Below are 14,800 nucleotides of genomic sequence, written 5' to 3' on the forward strand. Positions count from 1 at the left end.
AAGTCATCAATGAAAAGAATGGGAAATTTATCTTTAATCACAAGTGTATTGAGCTCCCATTAATCTAGACACATGTGCCATGATCCATCCTTCTTGTGCACCAATACTACTGGATCAAAGAAAGAACTTTGACTAGGTTGAATTATACCGACCATTAGAATTTCTGCAACCATCCATTCAATTTCACTCTCTTGGGCATAGGGATATCCATAAGGCCTGATGTTTGGAGGAACACTTCTTGGAATCAAATTAAAAATCATGATCATGATCATGAATAGGTGGGAGGCCTTTGGGAGTCTCAAATACCTTGGAATGATTGTCCAAGGCTTTTTGGAGGTCTCGAGAAATAGATGATTTCTATGTTTGAACCTCTAGTGAGCATAATCGTGCAATTACTACCCATTTTTCTTTATTTAAAAGATTTTTCATCCCATTAGAGTTGACTATATTTCCTAGTTTCCCTACGATACCCTTTAATACAACTCCCTTTCCTTCCCAAAAAAATTCAAGAAATGTTCTTGAAAATTAATAGCTATCATCCCCAAAAATTGTAACCATTGGACTCCTAGTACAACATCAACAACACCCATTGGAATAAAAATAATTGGACTATTAAACACATATTCCCCTATGGTTAGCTTGATATTATGGCACTTTCCTGAGTAATTTATAGTTCCTACATTTGCAACCATCACTTGACACTCTCGTGCTAGATATAGGAATCAACTCAATTCCTTGGTCATCTTACAATGAATAAAATTATGGGTACTACCATATTCAATCAACACTGTTACCTTTTTATTCTTAAATTGTCCTACTATCTTGAGAGTTTGAGGAGTGCTAATTCCTGTCAATGCATTACAAGATATGGTTAGATTAATTTCTTGTTTCTCTGGGGTTTGTTCCTGGTTTATATCCTCTTCTTTTTACATTTCTTGTTTTTTTTCTTCCTCCTCTTCAAAATCTACGTAAAATAATTTCTTCTGAGCACACTTATTACCTTTAGTGTATTTTCTATCACAATTGTAACAAATCCCTTTTCCTCTTTTTTCCTCCATTTGTTGTGGTTTTAACCCTGTAGGTTATGAAATGTTGGGAGTAGAAACCCTTCCATATTTATAGTTGTGAGTGGTAGACTTCCTTGTTGCCATAATTTTGCTTTCAACTTTTCTTGCAACCCTAAATTCCTTCTCTAGTGAATCAAGTTCCCAAAGGTGAACCTCATGTTGGATGTTATCCTTTAAAGTCCCTATGAAGGCATTAATCCTATGCTCCTATGGTATATCATTTACCCTAATATTAATTTTTTGGAAGTCCTCAATCTGCTCTACCATTGAACCATTTTGTTTGATATTTATCAATTGGATAGAGAAGGTGTTGCTCTTTGTATCCTCATAATGTGCTATCATTTCCTATGTAAAAATTGCCCAAGTGACAAGTGGTTTACGAGAACAAATTCATCGATACCATACAAACTGATTAGGTTCTAAACATAAAGATGTAATGCGTACCTTTTGTGTGTGTTGCACATCATGGAGATCAAAATATTGCTCCATCTATAGTATCCATATTACCGGATACTTGCCACCAAACTTCCTTATATCAATCTTTGGAATATGGTGGATCTTAAAGTCTTTGAAATTATGATTAACATTCCTTTTGTTCTCAGCATGAGTTTCATAGAATACTTTTTATCCATTAGGAAAAATTTCTTGCAGCAACTTTCTCAAACCTTACTTCAAACCTTTCATCTTAGCTTCCATGTTTTCTTTTAATCCATCCTTCAAACCTTCCATGTTTTCTTTTAATCCATCATTCAAACCTTCCATGTCTGATTTTAAAGCATTCTTCAAACCATCCATATTAGCTTCCATTTCATTTTTGGTTACTTTCTGTGTGAGCAAAATTTGTTGCACTTGGTCTCATAATTTTGCTATATCGTGTTGCATTTCTTCCACTTCTTCATGCATCATAGTAGATCTTTATGGTTTCTTACTAGGTGTTTTCATTTTCTTTCTTCGAGTCATTTTGGAATCAAACAATGATATTTGTGATTCATTATGCCCCTAGAATCACTTCAAACTGATTTTTCAAACAAAACCTATGCAAATTTTAAAAAATATACACCTTTTTCTTGTGTTGTAGGAGCTCGATATTAAATTTGTTGTGGCTATGCAATTTCGGAACTCCAAGGTTTTAAATTTAGTTATGTGGTAGTTCTCTGAGTCTTCTTTCTAATTACACAAATAAAACTGAGATTGGATTCTTTAAGAAAGAGTTATGCCCAATCTCCCATGATGACTTGATTATAGACTAGTTCAGTAAAGCGAACTTGTACGGAATTCCACATGTCACTATTTCAATTTTCAACTCTAAAAATGATACATGAAAAACTATAGTTTGTGAACTTTCAGTGACTTTTTATGAAATTCAAATTTGATTCTCAGAGATAAAGTTACGACTATTTTCCCTGGGCGACCTGTTTGATACTGAATTCTGGAGCCTGCAAGAACCCTAACTTCCTCGAATCATATTCAAAAAAATATAGTGAAACAAGATTTTAAATTCGTACACAATGTTCACCTTGATTTCAGTTCCATGTGGTCTCAATTTGAGTTTTAGAAGCCTCATAGAAAAAAAATATAGCAAAAATTACAAGATGACCTATTTGAAGAAGTGAAACCCTAGAATCCAAAGCTCTGTTACCAAATGTTATGCTACTAGCTCACAAAATAGAAGAAAAGATAAATCAACGACTTGATAAATAGCCTCTTCAAGGGGGAAACCTCCTTTACATCACATAAATGAAAAATTCTTGGATGATACAAATGATAAGACCTCCTTGGTATATATAGGAGTCTAAGGGGTCACAATATAATTAGAACCTACATAAAAATAATAATGTAAGGGAACAACAATAACAATGTGGGGGATAGAAGGGCATAACTATAATAATAGTGGACTACACTAAAAATAACAATATGGGGGATACACTAGTATTATAGGGACCTAACAGTTTAGAAAACCAGAAAGTATAAAAGTGGTTAAAGAGGACACCCTTTCCTTAAATGCATATTTTCCATGAAGAAGGGTGATGGTCTATCATTTACTAAAGGAGCTATCCAAGTGAAACCTATACAAGATTTAATCCATTTAATGAAATATGATTTGAATCAATTTTTTTCCATATTTAAAAAGAGGTTGGAATATTGAACTTGATCAAAAGCATTGGTCATAGCCAAATTAATTACAATACCCGATTTTCCTCTTTCTTTATTGGTATGAAGAGCTTCTTGCACCATAATAACATTATCCAAAACATGTCGTTACTACATGAAGATGCTCGATTCTCCAAAATTAGAACTAGTAATATTTTCTTTAAATGATTGGCTATAAATTTGTTTAGTATTTTGTATGTTGCATTTCATAGAGATATGGGCTTGAACCTTGAAAAATTAAGAGGCTTAGATTCCTTTGGGATCACAGCCAGGATGGACGAATTTATACCTACCCCTAATTTTTCTTTTCTCTAGAAAAATTTAACATATGCATCAAATCTCTTTTTATTAGTGACCAAAAGTTTCTCTAAAAGGCAATTGTAAACCCATATGGTCTCGGGGCTTTGTTAGGCTCAAGAGACTAGATTGCCTCAACAACTTCTACTTCCATAATTGGTTAGAGTAGATGCTAATTTTCTTGCTTAGAAACTATTGCATGGAAACTTGATAAAAATATCTTTACATCATCTAGATCTATTTCTAGATATTCATATTAAAGGGATTCAAAATGCAAGGCCTCCTTTTTTATATCAACAAAGGAAATAGTTGTAGGATTACCTTTGGAGCAATATCACTTACTTGATTTTTAAATTCCCTAGCCTTGGCCTACTTGTGAAAAAGAAAATGTATTATGATCACTAGCTTTTAGCTAGGTGCTATGAGATTTCAATCTCCAATACTCCTCCTACCTATTCATAAAATGAGTTTTTTTGGTTAACTCATTTTATTTTTGAATGTGCGATTCCTTCATCTGAGATATTTCTATCGCATTTTGATGTTTCTCCAATTGATGGATTACCTCCTTCATTTTTTGGCTTGGGGGTATATGTTTCTCCTTTGGCTAGAGACACAAAGCCTTATTAACCACTTTTAACTTTATTTCCCAAACATAATAAGGAAATCCTTTAACTAAAGTCACCCAGAATTGCTTAATTATATCATTCATTCCTTCCAATAATCATAATGGATTATATATGAAAGGTATTGGTCCTAAATTCTTCATGGGTTCTATCTCTAACGAAATCGGTCAGTGATCCGAGTTACCTTGAGCTAATATTAAGGAAGTATAATCTTTTCCTTAAGTCATCCAATTAATATGTAATAGGGATCTATCCAAGCATGCTACTATGTGGCTGAATCCGATCCACCTACTATTCCAAGTATATTTTCCCTTTTAAGGATCAATATCAAGAAGATCTCATTCACTAACTAGGTCTTCCATATTTTCATGAAAAGGATCCTCACAATATTACTTGCATGATTTTCATAAGAACAAAGGGTTGTTTTGAAGTATCTTCCTACAATGCTATATACATGCCATTGTAAATATTTTAAAGCCATCAATGGATTCCATAAGTCACTTTATTCTCTATACTTAACTGGGGAATATACTTTTATAATGGGGATTCTTTCCTTCAAATCATTCCTTTCGAGCAAGATTGCAATCCAATGTTGCAACTTCATGAATTCATGTAAAGAGAATAGAGAATGGAGACATAAAATACCTAAACCTCTTGATATGTCATGGGAGTTTTGAACCACCCCAATGCAATCTTGCCAAAATTTCTTTGCATATTCGAAAGTGTCTTTTTCTTCTAACTTTGTTTCCTATAGTAGTAATATCTACAACTTTGATTGGTTAGCTAGATCTTTGAATGATATGGAATTTGCAGGGTTTCCCAATCCCCTTATATTCTAAAAAAGAACATTCATTTATTTTTAGGAGGGTTGGATTTCTTTTACCTCTGTCTATTTTCTCTTTCTCCTCATTTGAAACTATTACTGGTTTTAGCAATTCAGTAATTTGGAGTTTGATTCCCATATTTTTATTGTGTTATGCTTCTGCTTCTCTTATTTCTCTCTTAAGTGGACTCCCTTTTCCTTTTTTTGCTTCTTTCAGATTCTTGATTGCAAATTTATTTCCCTATCTCATATTTTTTTCTTTTCTTATTACTACTTTCCTAGGTTCTACCCCCTTATCCTTTACTGTTGATGGGGTTTCATCATTTCGTTAGAGTTCTTGAGGGTTGACTATTGTTTCCAAGACAGAAAGATTTTGATTATCCTCTAGTGTTACTTGTTCATTGCTCCTCTAATGCCTTTCTTCTTCATTCTCTAGCTCTCGTATTTCTCCATCCTCCTTGTCCATCTCTTCATGCTCCTCCTTAGGAAATTCTTCCCCTACAATGCTTTTTGTTGTGTAACATAGGTTTTCTTCCTAAGATTGAAGAATCTCAAAGGGGCTTGTTGATGAGGAGGTTGCATTTCATTTGGGAAGTGATTCGTTTTATTTTGCACTGCTCTTATGGATTTTCATTTTTACCTTCCCTGCTTCAAAATTGCATTTTTTGCAATCCTTAGTGAAATGTCCATATTCTTAGTAGACCCTACACTTCAAAGACAAATTTTCATAGCTCGGAACCTAGCAATGACATCGTTCACCCTGAGTTCGATTAATTTCGAATGGAAACTCTTTCTCCATATCAAGTTCAACACATACCTTAACACATACAAACTGGTAACCCTTGGGCTCTTCTCTATCAAAATATCTACCTAGTCCATTTCAAATTTCTCTCAAATAAGAATCACTCTAGCTAGATAAAAGTAGTTTTGGAAATTTAACCCATACTAAAACTGTCATAGATATGTCATCATCCGAGTCAAAATATAATAACTAGAAATTCAAATATATTCCATGGGCTCTTAAAAAAAACCTATAATCCATTACAAATAATAACATATATTTCTTCTTTAAATTCAAACAAGAAAGAAAAGAACTCATTACCACAGGCATAAAGATCTATGTTGCTCTCCATCATGGATTTCCAAATTTTCTTGATCCACAACTTCATTGATATAGGTGAAGAACACATCCCAATGAACTTACCAACCACAGTGTGATCGAAAAATGTCAAAGAGGTATGGAAAAATTTAGCCTGCAACACAATAGTAGGTCTCACCTCCTACTTTTTGACGAAACGAGAATGGGGGTTTGTCCTTGGGTTTTTCTTGATAGAGGAGACTAAATCTTGAAATGTCAATACGTCATCTAGAGGAGGGGACCCCCTCCGAGCCTTTGGCCTTGAGGGTTCAGTGTAAAGTTTTGCCAATGGTTGAAATGCATCTAGGGTTAGAAAGCATAACAAGGTAATATTAGTTATAAATGTTTATTTTTTTAACTTTTACATGTATAAAATCAGAACGAAATAAAGAAGTTTAGTAAGATTAGTATGACTTAACAGGTGCACATTTAAAATATGTAGGAATTTACAGGGTAAGTTCCTCAGACAGAACACCAAAGGACACCACTCACAAACAGATCACAGATCAATACACCAGTATATTTGACGTGGTTAAAACCCTCAAAGAGGGAAACAGTCCATGACCTGAGCCAACGCGGCCACTTCAGGCAATTTATTAATAAAAGAATGAAAATTTACATAAGCTTCTCTCATGGACGGTTACCCTACAAATGACCCTCCATGCTCTTTAAATAGAGATCATGGACCAATCGGGTGTTAAGCCATGGATCAAGTGTTGGTAATACCGAGGAGAGAATGAACCGTCGGATCACTACATATCGTGACCATCGGATTGTAAGTTACAAAAAGTACATAGTAAGAAAACACACTTTACCTAACTCTATACTAGACCAAGTTATACTTAACTACTTCCTATGTGTTGAAATATCCTAACATCCCCCCTTAAGAACAACTTGGGATAGGATTGAAGGATGTACAAATATGACAAAATAGAAGAAGGAAGGAGGCACTAGAGCCTATCCCCCCTTAGTGACAACTTCTTGAATTCCAACCATAAATCGAAGTTTAGTAAACTTCGCCTCTGTGAGAGACTTTGTAAAGATGTCTACAACTTGATCATCTGTTGAACAATATTGCACTTCAAGAACATGGTCATGAATGAGCTTTCTGATGAAGTGCATGTGCAGTTCAATGTGTTTTCTGCATTGATGTTGGACTGGATCTTTGCATAGTTGAATGGAACTTTGATTATCACACCAAAGTGTAGTTGGATGCTGCTGCTGAAATCCTCCAAACTCTGACAGGATCTGACGAAGTCACAAGGCTTCCTTACTAGCTTCTACGGCACCACGATACTCTGCTTTTGCTGAAGAAAGAGAAATGGCACCTTGTTTCTTGCAAGCCCATGTAATAGGTCCTGAACCAAGAGTGAACACATAACCTGTAGTAGACTTCTGATCATCAGGGTCACCAGCCCAATCGGAATCAGTGAAACCAACCAATAGGGGAGATGCTTCGGCACTGTAATGAATCCCAAATTGAACTGTACCTCGAACATAACGAAGTATTCTTTTAGATACCTTCCAATGACTTTCATGTGGGTTTTGCATAAACTGAGCAACAAGGCCAACAGCAAAGGAAAGGTCAGGACGAGTATGGGTTAGATACAAAAGTTTTCCTACAAGTTGACGGTATAAGGTAGCATCAACTTCAGGAGAAGTACAAGTGACTGAAAGTTTGACTCCAGACTGAAAGGGAGAAGGGGCTGGCTTACAGTCTTCCATGTGAAAATGGCGTAGAATATCACAGGCATACTTGGACTGGGAAAGGGAAATACCTTCCTTGGATTGCAAGACTTGAAGACCAAGAAAATAATGTAAGTGTCCTAATTCCGTCATTTCAAAATTCCTTTTAAGGCTAGACTTCACATGGTTTATAAGGTTGGGATCACTACCAGTTAGGATAAGATCATCAACATAAAGAACAAGAATGATAAGAGACTTGCCCACTTTCTTGGTGCAGACAGTATTGTCAGAATGACACCTAGAAAAGCCATTTTCTAAAAGAAAGTTATCCATTTTGGCATACCAAGCTCGAGGAGCTTGCTTGAGACCATAAAGGGATTTCTTAAGCCGACATATAAGGCTAGAGTCTGTTTGTATAAAGCCAATAGGTTGTTCCATATAGATTTCTTCATGCAAGTCCCCATGTAAGAAGGCAGATTTAACATCCATCTGATGGACTTCCCATTTGAAAGAGGCAGCAAGGGAAAGAACAAGGTGGATAGAGTTCATTTTGGCAACAGGGGAGAAGGTTTCAATGTAGTCAATGCCTTTAGCTTGTGAAAAAACCTTAACAACAAGACGAGCTTTATGTTTATCAACTTTCCCATCTGGTCCATACCTGGTTCTGTAAACCCATTTGCATCTAACAAGTTTTCGTCCCTTTGGTAGAGGAACAAGATCCCATGTATCATTTGCCAATAATGAATGGTATTCTTCATTCATAGCTGCTTCCAAATCTGGATGGCCTGAAGCTTCTGCAAAGGTGTCAGGATCATAATTCACTGAAGCTTGAGCCAGTAAAGAAGAGGCTCTATCAAACTGAGAACGTGTATGTCACTGATCTGTAGAATCACCGACAAGATCACCTGCTGCATCCCGAGTAGCACGGACCCATTTTGGAAGCTGAGGAGCTGAAGGAGGATCCTGAGAAGGTGGGGGAGGATTTTCATCCTCGCTTTCATCATCTGAAGAAGAAATATTTTCAAAAGTAGAAGAGATAGGGAGAGGTGGCACATCCGCCGACCTAGGCTAATGATATTCTAATTTTAATATCATAATTTAAGTAATAATAATTTAAATTTTCCTATGGCTAGTAGAGCACAAAGTGATAGGGTGTTCTATTAAGGCACTCTCAGTGTAAAAGCCATTGGTTCCAAACCACGTGGGCAAAATCCTAGCCCTAGTAAGGGTTGGTGTGGCATAGGCTGGGTGCATTCCCCTAATGATTTTGAAGGCTTAGATGCCCGTAGGTAGTGACTATTGAAACCATATGTTAAAAGTGCCAAATATCTCAAGACTCACATAACCTAGCAAACACATTTTTTTTATTAAGGTACTATCTAGAGTAAAAGTGAGGCATCCCGAGTAGCACGGACCCATTTTGGAAGCTGAGGAGCTGAAGGAGGATCCTGAGAAGGTGGGGGAGGATTTTCATCCTCGCTTTCATCATCTGAAGAAGAAATATTTTCAAAAGTAGAAGAGATAGGGAGAGGTGGCACATCTGCCGACCTAGGCTCGTAGGCCGATATATTTTCAGCAAACTTTACATCTCTTCTAATAATAACATTTTTGGACTTAAGTGGAATAAGTCTATATCCTTTGACATCTTAACAATATCCAATAAAAATACATTTTTTCACTCTTAGGTTCTAAAGCTTTATGTTTCTCATTTGGAATATGGGCCCATGCTTCACTTCCAAAAACACGAAAGTGACTTACATCTAGTTTAATTGAGCTCCATGCTTCTTCTGGAGTGATATTCTTTAAAACCTTAGTAGGAGTGCTATTTATTATGTAATTTGCACAGTTAATTGCTTCTGCCCAAAAAGTAAGACCAAGTCCTTTAGATTGAAGCATACAATTAGCCATTTCCTTTAAGGTGCGATTCTTCCTTTCAGCTACACCATTTTGTTGTGGAGTATATGGAACAGTATGTTTCATTTGAATTCCATTCTCAGTGCAAAAGTTGATGAATTTGTTGTTAACATATTCTCTGCCATTATCAAATCTTAGCTTAAGAATTTGATGTCCAGATTGTTTTTCAACAAAGGCTTTAAAGGCCAAGAACATGTTAAATACTTCAATCTTGAGTTCTAAGAAGTATACCTAAGTGCGTCTGGAGAAATCATCAATGAAAGTAAGAAATACTTGTAGCCAGAGAATGAAACAACTGGAAGTGGACCACATAAATCACTATGCACAAGTTGTAAAGGGGTTGAGGCGTGCCAAGAGGCACGTTTTTCAAAACTATCCCGATGATGTTTTCCGAGTACACATCCGGAACAAACACCATCTCTTCAAGATACCACTGGAAGACCTGTCACCATATTTTCTTTACATAGATTCTGAAGGGAGCGATAGTTTAAGTGACCAAATCGCTCATGCCAAAGTTTGCTCACTTCATCGTTATGAGCAACAAATACCGAGGGATGATTTGATGACCCAAAGTTGTGAAACTTATACAACCTTGTAGAATCATCAGCAATGCCAGTAGCTAAAATCTTTCTAGGATCTCTTAGGTCCTTAATTACAACATCATGAGGTGAAAATTCAACGATTTTACCTTCACCTGAATGAGTTATCTGATATACAGATAGAAGGTTGCAGGATAAGGTTGGAACACATAATACATCATTAAATTGACCATTGTCTATATGAACAGTTCCAGCCCCTACAACACTAAGAGATCTATCATCACCAACATATATATTTTTTGTGTTACAATAATTTAAAGAAGAAAACATGGCTTTGTTTTTGGCCATGTGATAAGAAACTCCAGAATCAATGAGCCACTCATGAGAATGAGAAGAAGAAGATACATTTAGTGCATAGCCAGACCAAGATGCTTGACAACCACATGCAGAAAGTGATATTCCTAAAGATGAAGTTGAAGTTGAAGAGTGCTCCAAATGGATGTTATGCTTCTTCATTGCTGCTTCCAAGGCTTCCATCTTCTTAAAGCATTTGGATTCTAAGTGGCCATCTCGATTACAAAAGTTGCAATGTCTATCAGTCTTCTTCCCTTTGTTTTTATTTGTCTTATCATTTTGTTGAAATGATTTTTCATTTTGAGGCTGAAATTGCTTAGGACCCTTGTTTGGTTTAGGACCATTCCTTTTAGGATACAACTTCTTAGGATTCTTTGAATTTGGTTGTTGTTGGGCGGCTAACGCTTTCTTAAAAGAGTTTCCAAGATTAAGAAGACCAAGGTGTAAGAGTTTTTCTTGTTCTCTTATTAAAGAATCACAAAAGGAATCAAAGGAAGGGGACTTGTAGGCTTGTCCTTGAAAAATGAAGGCTTCTCTTGTAGAATGGAAGGTGGAAACAAACACAGAATAGGCTGGTCCCAACTTAGTAAGAATGGAATAGATAAGGTTACTATCTTCTTTCTTAACCTTAACACCTTCCAAGAGAAGTCTAAGGGTCTTGAACTTGGACAAAAAATCTTCAATGCAAGAAAAATTATTGGGGTCCAATGTAAGCAACTCATTTTCGAGTTGATGGGCTTTAAGTTCATTTTTAATTCCAAAAACTTTAGTGATTTGTTTCATTGCTTCCTCAAGAGTATCAAGTTCTGCAATATGGAATCTAAGATCTAGAGAAATAGACATCCCTATCAATCCACGTGCTTGATCTTGCCTATTTTCCCATTTAGCTGCCTTATCTTCATCTTTCGGTTTGATTTCTTGGCCTGAGGCTATTCTGTAAAGACCTTTACTTCTAAGTAAATCCACAATGTAGGACCACCATTGGAAGTGGTTGGTGCTGTCAAGAATAACTTGGCATGAACTTTCCATTTTAACAGAAACTGAAGCTACAGATGCTCAAACTAAGTGTTCCAATGGAAAGATCTCGAAAAATTAGGCTGGTTAAAAAAAAACGGCTTTGAAAACGGCTTCCGAATGAAGAAGTTATGGCTTTTTGAAGAAAAGTTGATGAAGATGTCGACGAAGTGTGGGAATGTGCGAAAATGAATGATAATGTTATATTTAAAAAAATCCGCCCCCTTTCCAAACTTAATCTAATTAGTTCAACAAAAAGAAGACTTGAACTCAAGACCTCTACTCTCATAAAGTAACTTTGGACCAAGTGAGCTAAACTAAAAGTTTAGTAATTTTTGGAAAAGAGGAAGGGGTTTTTTTTTTAGTCGCTGAAGCTTTGGGCTGCGTGCTTACTTGAGAAAACTCTTTTTCCCTACAAAACAGAAAACAGAAAACCCAACACGGACATACAAAAAAAAACAAACCTCACGGCTTGAAGTTAGTTTTACCCGCAAACTAAATATTTTCCTCAATGTTTCTGATTTTCTGAGATCACACTAAGGTGCGACGGAAAAGAGCATACGCATGAGAAAAATCTTTCCTCTTTGTTTCTGATTTGCCCAGATCGCACAAAGTCGCGGGGCAAAGAGCATACGCAGAAATGAAAGGTATAGATCCAATAAAAAAAATGAGCTAAATAAACTGAAATAATAAACAGAGAGAAAATAACTAGAAACTGCAAAAAAAACAATGTATACCTCTAGATCTTAAAAATGATGTAGCTAGGGCTACTAGAAACCTTTTCGCGTGAAACGAAAGGTTCCTCACTGGAATAGATGCTCCTAACACAACAGAGCAGTCCTCTCGGCCCAAAAGCAGTCAGAAACAGTAGATCTAGGAAACGGTAGTTGGATGCAGTTTTACCGGCTTCAGATTTGGATCACCAACGGACGCGGACCTCAAATAGCTCTGATACCATGTAGGAATTTACAGGGTAAGTTTCTCAGACAGAACACCAAAGGACACCGCTCACAAACATATCATAGATCAATACACCAATATTTTTGACGTGGTTAAAACCCTCAAAGAGAGAAACAGTCCAAACCCTCAAAAAGGGAAACAGTCCACGGCCTAAGCCAACACGGCCACTTCAGGAAATTTATTAATAAAAGAATGAAAATTTACATAAGCTTCTCTCATGGACGGCTACCCTACAAATGACCCTCCATGCTCTTTAAATAGAGATTATGGACCAATCGGGTGTTAAGCCACGGATCAAGTGTTGGTAATACCGAGGAGAGAATGAACCGTCGGATCACTACATATCGTGACCGTCGGATTGTAAGTTACAAAAAGTACATAGTAAAGAAACACACTTTACCTAACTCTATACTGTACCAAGTTATACTTAACTATTTCCTATGTGTGGGAATATCCTAACAAAATACAAATTTTACCAAGTCAAAATGGAATAAAATTTAATTGTTTTTGAAGACAACCTCTAATAAAATAGTTTTATATAATCTTTTATTAAATTAAAATTTTCAATTATTATAATTATATTTTAAATTTATAAATAAGTTAATTATTTTAATACTTTGTTATATATATATAATCAATTTTAAAAATTATAATAAAAATTTATAAAATTTATTGATATTTTTTTAAATTAAATATAGTTTAATAATCAAGACTATATATTTTTCATAAAAAATTATAGATTTAAATTTATTAATGTATGTATATTCTCTTAAATGTTAAAAGTCAAATTGTGAATGGCAACTTAATATATAAAAATTATTTTTAGTGTGATTTTTTGAAAAAAAATTGGATCGGTTTTTCTGATATAATTTCTTTAAAATCCAGCGGAAATTTATTAAAATCACAATCACAAGCTCGATGGGTAACTTTTACACAATCGAAATGTCCTATAAATTTTTCATAACCCTGAACCCATATATACAATTATAATTTTAAAATGTTATAAACTTTTCTAAATCTTAAAAATAAAATTGTTAGGAGCATAAAAAGATTCCTTATCCCATAAACAGATAGTGACCTTAAATGTAAATGATTATTATTACATACTTTGACTTTAAAAGCATATCATTATTGTCATTATTATATTAATTTTTATTTTTTTTTAAATATGGTATGTTACTACTTTTCTTAAAAATATTTTTATTATTAACATTTTTTATTTTTTATTGTGTGTTATACAGATTTGCCTGAGTGTCCCAACCGTAAGCTTACCTAAACATTCCTTCTGTATTTTCTTGAGCTGATTATGAAACTCAAAGTTTTACCTCAATTTCATAGTTCTTTTTTTCTTAATTATTGCTCACCTAAAATTGAATGCAGGCACTTGTGGTATATTCTAGCTCAAATGTACATTTGAGAGATTTGACGTTCCAGGACAGTCCAAAAATTCATGTTGAAATAGCTCAGTCAACATATGTTCAAGTTGAAAACTTGCAAATTGTTGCTCCTGGTGACAGTCCGAATACAGATGGAATTCACATCTACGCTTCCCAACATGTAGTGATTCAGAATTGCACAATTGCAACAGGTTGGTTTTGGTTACCATAACTAATAATATTCTTTACTTTCCTCTTTTGTGCTATAATTGACTGTTATGCAGAAAACAAGATTGTAATAATCAAAATCATATCAAACTCTACAGGAGATGATTGTGTTTCAATAGTTAACGGAAGCTCAAATATTCAAATCAACAAACTAGTTTGTGGGCCTGGACACGGAATAAGGTAACGACGTGGCGCCTAGTTTAATATCGAAAATTATATCTTACACACGAAGTAACTGTTAATGATGTTTTTGTATGAGCAGTATTGGAAGCCTTGGCAGCGGTGATTCACAAGATACAGTTTCAGACGTGTTTGTTAATGAAGCTTCTCTCAATGGCACACAAAATGGAGTACGCATAAAAACTTGGCAGGTAATTCCAATATTATATCTTAATGTATCATCACAATGCTTCTAGTTTATTCAATCGCAGCTGATAAATTATGCTCCCCTGGTTCTATTTTTGCTCATACAGGGGGGTTCTGGGTATGCCCAAGGAATAATTTTCCAACATGTGAGGATGACTAACGTCGCGAATCCCATTATTATCGACCAATATTACTGTGCCCCTCCATCGCCATGTCACAATCAGCCGTTAAAACCATGCAACAATCATGTAAGTACAGTTTTCT

General features: G+C 35.3%; 1 pseudogene across 1 annotated transcript in view; it reads left to right on the top strand.

Annotated features, from left to right (window-relative positions):
* The window catches only part of LOC149249725 (putative polygalacturonase At1g80170), a 64,667-nt pseudogene that overhangs the window by 49,280 nt on the left and 587 nt on the right, over positions 1-14,800 (top strand). Inside the window, exons 4-8 of the transcript XR_016265891.1 lie at positions 13,808-13,828; positions 13,947-14,154; positions 14,269-14,350; positions 14,433-14,541; positions 14,644-14,784. The product of XR_016265891.1 is annotated as a putative polygalacturonase At1g80170 (transcript). The remainder of the gene's footprint in view (positions 1-13,807; positions 13,829-13,946; positions 14,155-14,268; positions 14,351-14,432; positions 14,542-14,643; positions 14,785-14,800) is intronic.

This window comes from Pinus tabuliformis, chromosome 7 (genome assembly GCF_031772625.1).
Source record: "Pinus tabuliformis cultivar Carrire ecotype Pingquan chromosome 7, CPIR1, whole genome shotgun sequence".
In the NCBI taxonomy this organism is placed as follows: domain Eukaryota; kingdom Viridiplantae; phylum Streptophyta; class Pinopsida; order Pinales; family Pinaceae; genus Pinus; species Pinus tabuliformis.